The following is a 9,083-nucleotide window of genomic DNA, read 5'->3' on the forward strand; positions in this document are numbered from 1 at the left end:
GGCAAGAGCTGGGAACCATACATTCACAAATTGCGGCCTCACAACAAACCATTGAAGATTTATCATCTCGTACCATGCAGCTGGAAGTATCCTTACCACAAATGCAGACAAACACATTCGTCATTACCAAATTACAAGCTGACCTCGAGGATCTGGTGAATCATAGTAGGAGGAACAATGTTAGGATCCTTGGACTCCCTGAGGGTGCGAAGGCTCGGATATCTCATCTTTCTTGGAAATGTGGTTTCCAAAAGTTTTGGACTTAGAATTTTTCTACACCCTTGGAAATAGAGAGAGAGCCCATCGCACCCCATCAAGATTACAAACTGGAGCCAAACATCCTAGTCCCATTGTAACTAAATTGCTTTGCTACCCTCTGGCACTGCGAATTTTACTAGCTGCCAAAAGCAAGTCCTCACTCTTGGACCAAGGGCACAGAATTTTGATTGTGCCAGATCTAGCGCGACTGCTACTGCAGCAAGGCGAAAATCCTTCCTTTCATTGCAACAAGATTTAAAAGATCTCTGGGCCCAGTTGGCCTATTATATCCAGCCAAAATGAAGGTCAGTTTTTGCAACCATACCACCTCATACACTGATTCAGGTGTCCTCCTATCCTGGATAAAAGAAATTAAAATGGGTTGAATAGCCTTTATTCACAGGCAGTTTGTTTTCTTGCTATGAATGTAGGCTGGCTGTTTTTCATTTACAGCATATCATAATAGATCATTCTTAAGTTAAATAGAGATAAAGCTAACCCCCCCCCCCCCCCCCCCCCCCCCCGTTTACTAAACCATGCAGCAATGCTGACACAGCCCATTCAAAGTGAACGGGCTATGTCGGCATTAGTGCTTCTTTTGCATCATTGTAGGATATCATGATGGGGGAAATTAGCCTCCTTCTTTGTGAGTAGCCCCTATTACAGGTGGGGGAGGGAGAGACTAATAATCAACATGAGGTGAGATGGTGCTGTTCTGTCCTCCTACACCCTCGCACTAGTTTACAACGTGATCCTAAAATGTGTGTAATACTTTTACTGTTATTCTCAGTTTTAAGGACTATCATTGCTGCAGTTTCTCACTGCAAAGGTACATGAGCAATACACTGTGGGTAATGTAGTTCACAGGCAGTGCAACCACACTTGCTTGGCTGTGTAAGAACTGTTACCACTGGTTGTGAGGCTGCCCAGACCTCTTCACTCTTTCTGCCAAGCTTGGCTCTTTTGTTTTCCTGCTATCATTTCCTGGTCATTCTCACTATCTCTGTCCTGGGAGGTCAGCCAGGTATGACCTTTCCCCCCAAACGAGAGCCGTCCTCTAGGGCCACCCCTTGCTACCCGATGGCAGGCTCTGTCCCCATTGGTCTCTATCTGCTCCTCCCTGAACCCATGTGAAGCCTCAACACCTCTTTGTCCCTTCAGCCATGAGGCTTTCTGACCACCTAGCCAGAGACATGGAGCATGTACCATCTCATTCCAGACAGCTCTGTCCTGCTGAAACTCCCTGTAACGAACCTGTTTTTTTTTTACCTTGAAAATATCTCCTCCCTAATGAGATATCGCACATTCCAGTCACCCAGCTTTGAACCATTTCTACTTGTTCAACTATCCTTCTCCCCCTGCAATATATCTACCTCTCTTCAGATCTCCACCCCCAACAGCTCTCAGATTAAGGAGTCTCTGAGGCATATTTTCAAAGCACTTTGGGAGGCTAAGTTCCATAGGTTTCTATGGAACTTTGGGAGGCTAAGTGCTTTGAAAATGAGCCTGTAGAGTGTCCTGGAGCAGCACCTCTGAACATCTATCTGTGAGTAAATTATCTCTGATTTATTCAATAAAAGAGACTTTATAAAAATAATAGAGACTTCGGGTGATTGGTGTGCCAAGGTTATACTCCAAGATATTGGGGCCTTAAGTTATCAAGCCTCAAGAGTCTTGACAGGTGCTATAAGCTATTGTGCAGGGAATGTGCACATTTGCCTCTGTATAGTGCAGTGAGTAATATGACAGCACACGGACCTCATGGCTGGTGCAAGCAAGACTATGTGTATAGGTAGGTCAGGACTTACTGAGGATCTCGCCCTGGGTGCTTGCATGTTGAAGGAGTGCTCGGCCTTTCCGTTGTGGTACGTGGGCTATCTCCCTTTTGGGGGCTTGATGGGCATGTGGGTGCAATCTATGACACCCATGATTAAAGGGGAGTGGGCTACCTCATAGAACTAGGCTATTGTTTCTTGTCTCTGCTGCACAGTGTGAAAAATGCAATGTAGTCAGAGGTTTGTTTGAGAAAGGCTGTGAGGAACTTTGTGATACACAGTGAGATGACAGTCTGGCTGAAGCTCATAATGGTAGCCAGTACAATCTGGAAATTGCCAGTGGCAAAAAAGGCAAGTGCTGAGGTGACCCTAAGGAGAGCAGCCATGAGTTGTATCATGTGAGTGGTGGAGTGGAGGAGGGGCAGAAGTGGTGTATGGCAGCCTTATCAAGGCTAAACCTAGAGAGGCACTGCTCATCAGTGAAGTTTAAGAACTGTGGCCTGGACTGGTATATCCTATGATAGGGATGTGTCCTGGTGGCCATCCTCTTCTCCCTGTGTGCCTCATGTATAGTCCATATATTTGCGGGATTTATGCCTCCAGGCTACCACCATCAATACCCAGTTATTCTCAACATCAATTCCCAGACTCTCACACATACACACCAGCAGCACCCACACTCACAGACACTCACTTACACACACAGCCAGACAGACAAACACACAGACAACAAGTGGAGCTGGGAATCTCAGACAGCAAAGAGCTTAGGTCAGGAAGAGGTATTGAGGGGGCTCAGGTGGTTTAGGAGAGAGTGCAAGGTACATATATGCATAGAGAGGCTTTGCAGGGGGGGGGGGGGGGTGAGAGACAGGTTCCAGAAGGGATAATACAAAAGGTTAGGTAATGACAGACCTAGGTGGACAGATACAGCAGTCAAGTTCACAGACTCTCAATGCAGTGCCTCTCCAGTCAGAACCAATGCAAGTAATCCAAAAAGACAAGCAGCATTGGCACTTATTCGTGTTTTATACCAGGTGTAAATCCTGACATTTTGCTGTTGTGGCTTGTATGTTGATATGGAAAAGAAAGTAGGGGAAAAACAATACAGTTCCAATTCAAGGGTAAAAAGCAATTTTATTAGTTGGACTCGTATTTGTATAGGAGGGATTCTGGGTAGCACACCAACATTCAAAAACACCCTACGAATCGAGACACAGCAAAAAAGAAAGTAGGGGTGGACCAATACAGTTACAACTCAAGGTTAAAAAGCAATTTTATTAGTTGGAATTGATGCAGATCTGCATTTCGTCGTGGGGGCACCTGCCTCAGGAGTCAACAAATCTATAACCATATAAATAACAACCAAAATTAATATATATGTATAAGCATAAAGAAATCAACCAATATATATCTAATCAACTACAAAAGCAAAAAAAGATATATTTAAAAAGGTGACCAAGAAGTAAATGCACCAAAAAGTACAATGGTTGGACAAAAATCATAGGAGAAACACTATTAAAACATTAAAATATTACATGTAATTATGGAATCAATATGAGAAACATTAAGATGTATACAATAATTATGTCAAAAGAAAAGAATAAAACATACTAATCCAAATGGGTATGGATATCAGTGCACGGAAATCAGACACTTTGGGGGTTGTTTACTAAAGCTTAGTTTGAGTTATCTGCAGAAGGGCCCATAGGAATAAAATGGGCCCTGTGTCACGCCCCTCACCTTGCCGGTAATGGCGTTCCCTCCGTCAGTGTAGGGCCAGGGTTCCCTTCAACAGCATCTCTGCCTCGCCTCCTTGCTCCATGGGGATTGGCTCCCCGTGACTGGTGTCCTGGTTCTCTTAGCCCTTAACCTATGGGCTCTCCCTTGCCTCCTCTGCTCTTTCCCCATTGGAAGCCTGGCTGCTTCCCTTACTCTCCTTCTCAGCTGTTTCCAGTGAATGCCTGATGCCAGCACTATTTCTGTGGAACCCTTCCCTGCCTCAATGCTTCGGCTTCTACTTCGGTAGGTGTTTACTTCGCTCTGTTGTTTGCTTCTTCTCTACTTTGTCCCTCATTGCTGACTTTGCCCGTACCTGGATTACTCTCTAGCCTGCTGCCTGCCTATTGACATTGCCTGTACCTGGATTACTCTCTTGCCTGCTGCCTGCCTATTGACTTTACCTGTACCTGAATTACTCTCCTGCCTGCCTATTGACTTTGACTGTACCTGGATTACTCTCCTGCCTGCTGCCTGCCTATAGACTTTGCCTGTACCTGGATTACTCTCCTGCCTGCTGCCTGCCTACTGACATTGCCTGTACATGGATTACCCTCTTGCCTGCTGCCTGCCTACTGACATTGCCTGTACCTGGATCACTCTCTTGCCTGCTGCCTGCCTGGCCGATACATTCTGTAAGACTTCCACCACCGGGAGACTCTTGGAAAGTCTCCTGCACCGAGAGACTCTTGAGTCCCTCGGCCCTTTAGCTGAGCTGTGTGATGTAATCCACTGCTAAAGAGCACACGGCAATCCTCAAGGTCAGATCATTATACTTTATTGTAATCCCTTGGTGTCAGCCGCTCCTCCAAAGGTAGTTCCCACCACAGTATTTCTCAAGAAGCACAGCAGTTCAACCGCATAGTATTCAAAACAAAACCGAAAAAACCCAAAAGGTTCCAAAATCTCAGCAGTTCATATAAAGCAGTTATGCAAAACAATTCTTCAAACAAAGTAGCCCCCAAAAGGCTCAAACTCCCAGTAGTCCATGTACAGCAGTTATGTAAAGTAATTCTCCAAACACAGTAGCTCAAAAAGAGTTCTAACTCCCAGAAGTTCATGTATAGCAGGTATGCAAAGTAATTCTCCAAACACGGTAGCTCCAAAAAAGGGTTCAACCCCCCCCACCCCCCACCCCGTTCTCTCAGCTTCCCTCGTGGGATAGCCACCTTTTCCCTTCTTCTACTAGGCTCTCCTTCTGAGCAGTCCTCTCCTGTTTCACATCCTTTCCTTCCAGTTTAGTCAGAGCCACAATCTCCATCGGCTCCCCTTGCTCTAGTTCTTCTTCCTTTTCTTCCCCTTGCCAGTCCATAGGTTCCCCCACACACCCATTGCTCAGCTGCTCTCCATTTGCTTGATTGGGCAGGTTCAGAACTCCTTCCCTCATCCTGGCTGTCTGGGACAGGTTTTTCCAACTCCCTTCTCTTGCCCTTCTCCTGACCTCATCTGTGGGCTGTTGGGGATTGAAGTCCCTGTTTTTACCATGGGACCTACTCAGGGGTTGCTGGGAATTGTAGTCTTTTCCTTTTCTCCAATCCCCCAAGGGAGAAGACTCCCTCCTTTCTCTACCCAGTCTCCCTCCCTTTCGAGCCTCCTCAATCCTCCATGTGCCTTCATTCTCCCTCTCGCCCTCATATTCCTCACAGTTCACCACCCCGCCTCCAGCCCCGTCTGGTAAGTCCTGGAGGCCGCCTTTGACGTAGGCGTCTTTGACGTTCCTGCAAGCGACTTGCCTTCGAATGCCCAAATGCCTGTGATAGCCGGTAAGAGATTTTGTCTTACAGTTTTTTTAAAATAATGAACAAATGTATGGTAGATTTTAATATAGTATTATTGTTTATTTAGAACATGACCCCTGAAGATGCTCAATGGAGCGAAACATGTGCGTGTAGGGTCTTGGAGTAAAAGGAACTATACTGCCACTAAAATAAAACCAGGTGTAAGTACGGCAGCGATGAACACTGATTTACATTCCTCTAGCCTGCCGGTTGAGAGTGGTATTAAGGATATTGAAGATTAGACTGAATGACTTCTGGTTTATAAGAACAAAGGAAATATAAGTTTACTGCAATTATACTCCAGTAAGCATACGGAGTATAATCATGGACATGTGGTTATAGAACTGATAACCTTATTGGAACTTATATTATCAACTAATGAGAGGAGAGATCTATCAAAAGGACTATATTTGTACACAAAAGTATTCATGCAGACGCCCCAATCTACATGCTAAACCTCGTAGACCTACCTCCCAGAAACGCCACAAGATCATCCCGTAAATTTCTCAACCTGCACTACTCCAGCTGCAAAGGACTTAAATACAAGATGATGCACGCCACTACCTTCTCTTACAAGAGCACGCAGATATGGAATGCATTACCTACAGACCTGAAAGCAATCAAAGAAACATCTATCTTTCGAAAATCTCTGAAAACATTCTTCTTCAACAAGAAGAACTTATAACCTCACTAAGTCCATTCAACTATGAACGCACACTTCCTATAATTACCCTAACAACTCTCTTCCCTCTTCCCTCACCCCTTCCTTAATTGCTACACATTACTAACTGTATCTGATATCCTGTTATGACAATGTTATCAAATCTATGTAAGCCACATTGAGCCTGCAAATAGGTGGGGGAATGTGGAATACAAATGCAATAAATAAATAAATAGACTATATTTGATAGAAGGAGTAACAGAGGAGTATAACAGCGGAATAAGATGATTGTTATAGCGGCTCTTGATGACGTATTCTGTGGAATGTTATTAATTTAGTATCAATTTTGTATTGATATTTTGTATTTTGCATAATAGTATGTTTGTGGATGAATATTGGAATGAGGTGGTTTATGTAAGTGGATTTTTAATGCTTATGCCCCACAATAATGTGAAATATTTGAGTAATGTTATATAAATAAAGATTTACAATTGACTATAACGGTTGTTTTAGTGTGTATATATATATATATATATATATATATATATATATATATATATATATATATATATCTTTTTTACTTTTGTAGTTGATTATATGCATATTAGTTGATTTCTTTATACACATACATTTATTTTGTATATTTATTCATTTTGTTTGTTATTTATATAGTTATAGATTCCATCTCATGAAGCAGGTGCCCCCGTGCCGAAATGCATATCTGCATCAAGTCCGACTAATAAAATTGCTCTTGTTTCTACAACACTGTCACATCCACTTGTATTTTGTGGCTGTTTGATAATGGTGAATGGCACTTTTACATGGATGCATTAACTCATCCACATATAGAACCAAATAGGCCTTCTGAAATGAGGGTCATGGCTCCAACCTCTATTCTATAATATTATAGGGGGTGTGGCCAAAATAATATGTACATCCAAGTTTTAATGTGGCCATGAATTATTGTGGCTGATGTCAATATGTACAGGTTTAGACCTGCTTTATCTGTGTTTTAGAGCAGTGTTGTTTGAAATTGCAGAATACCATGGAGTTCTCTGTAGGCCTGAAATGCTGCATGCCATCATCATTGCTGCATTCCCAAGAGGCAGCATGATACCTTTGTGGGGGTTTAATCTCCAAGACAGAACATGAGATAACAACAGCCCTAGAGACAGCAGATTCAGCAGTCAAAGCACCAGAGGAGGGAAAGGAGGAAGAGGTACTGCCCAAACCAGGTATTCAGGCCCCAAATCAATTATCCATTTTTCACTGAACAACAGGTCCTTAAAGGAACCCAATTCAACAAGAAGACAATTGTCTACCTGTGTGATTCGGTAGAAGATGATACAAAGAACCCCACCCAGCGAAGCCAATCCCTTCTGCTTCACATCAAAGGGGCGCACAACCAGGGAGCTTTAAAATACAACGGATGACCCCAGTGGCATAAGGGAGTTGACCACCTGCATACACATCCACCAATCTCTTATTGCTATGTTGAAGAGGCTCCTAGATTAAATAATCATCCAGCATTTACAGCGCTGCGTAACCCTAGTAGCGCTCTAGAAATGTTAAGTAGTAGTAGTAGTAGTAGTATCTAGACATAAGCACTTACAACAGTTCTATGGCTGATGTAAGTGCTCATGCCTAAAATATACACACATATATGCCCAGTTATGCTAGTATTCTAAAAAGGAAAGGTGATACATAGGCACCCTTTTGGCATCTACATAAGAATAGCAATACTAGGTCAGACCAATGGTCCATCTAGCCCAGTATTCTGTTTCTAACAGTGGCCAATCCAGGCTTCAAGTATTTTGCAGGTGCAGGTCCTCAGATAGCCTGAACCACAGGCTGGGTCCAGCTGAGGGGGGTTGGTAGTGGGACATGCTATCTGTGTGTGCTTTGTTACTGTGGAGGACTGGTGAGGCTTCTCTCCTGAATGCACCAATGTGTCTCCCCCCCCCCCCCCCCCCCCCCCAAATCCTTTTTTCCTAAGGATTCTGTGATTGATCTGCAGTTCTTTGGGTGCTGGCTGTCTCAGTACTCGGTGCCACCACTGGGGATTTTATTTTTTATTACAGAATGGCCTTTAATTTTTATTTGTTTTTTTATTAGGGCAGCTTGCACTTTGGAATTTCAGTAATGACCTTATCATTGCTGCCTTTTTATTCCTTCTCTAGATGGCTATAATTCTTATTTCATTTTGTTAGACTAGTTGATGGAAATTAAAACTGTAATTTTGTGGCTGCTGCTGCTGCTAGACTTGACCTATGTTGCTCATTAACAAATGTAGCAGTTGAATCTACAATTTAGCAATTGTAATAGGAAAGTGTACTGCATAAACAAATGAATAAAGATTTTAACCAGTTTTTTTTTTTAATAGGCTGTTTTCAGAAATGAGCCATACAAGATGGTCCTCAGCACAGGGTTGAGTCGTGCTGAGAATATAACACAGTAACTAGCAGGTGACCACTAGAACCGATCCTCTCATCAGTTGCAAGACAAATGAAAAAGGGATGGCATATTGCTAATGAGATTTTCCTGTGCTGAAAAGATCCATACAATCTCAACCAAATAGAAATGTGAATTATGTATTCAATGATATCACTGGTCACTAAGGGGCCCTTTTACTAAGGCGCATAGGTGCCTATGCGTGTCCAATGCATGTCAATTTGGAACAACCGCCTGGCTACCGCATGCCCCGGGTGGTAATTCCATTTTTTACGCGCGTCCAATACTTGTGGCAGAAAACATTTTTTATTTTCTACCAAGTGGCGCTAATTGGGCAGTAATTGGCAGTGTACGCACGCTGGCGATTACCGCCTGGTTAACACG

Source organism: Microcaecilia unicolor, chromosome 1, assembly GCF_901765095.1.
Source record: "Microcaecilia unicolor chromosome 1, aMicUni1.1, whole genome shotgun sequence".
NCBI lineage: Eukaryota > Metazoa > Chordata > Amphibia > Gymnophiona > Siphonopidae > Microcaecilia > Microcaecilia unicolor.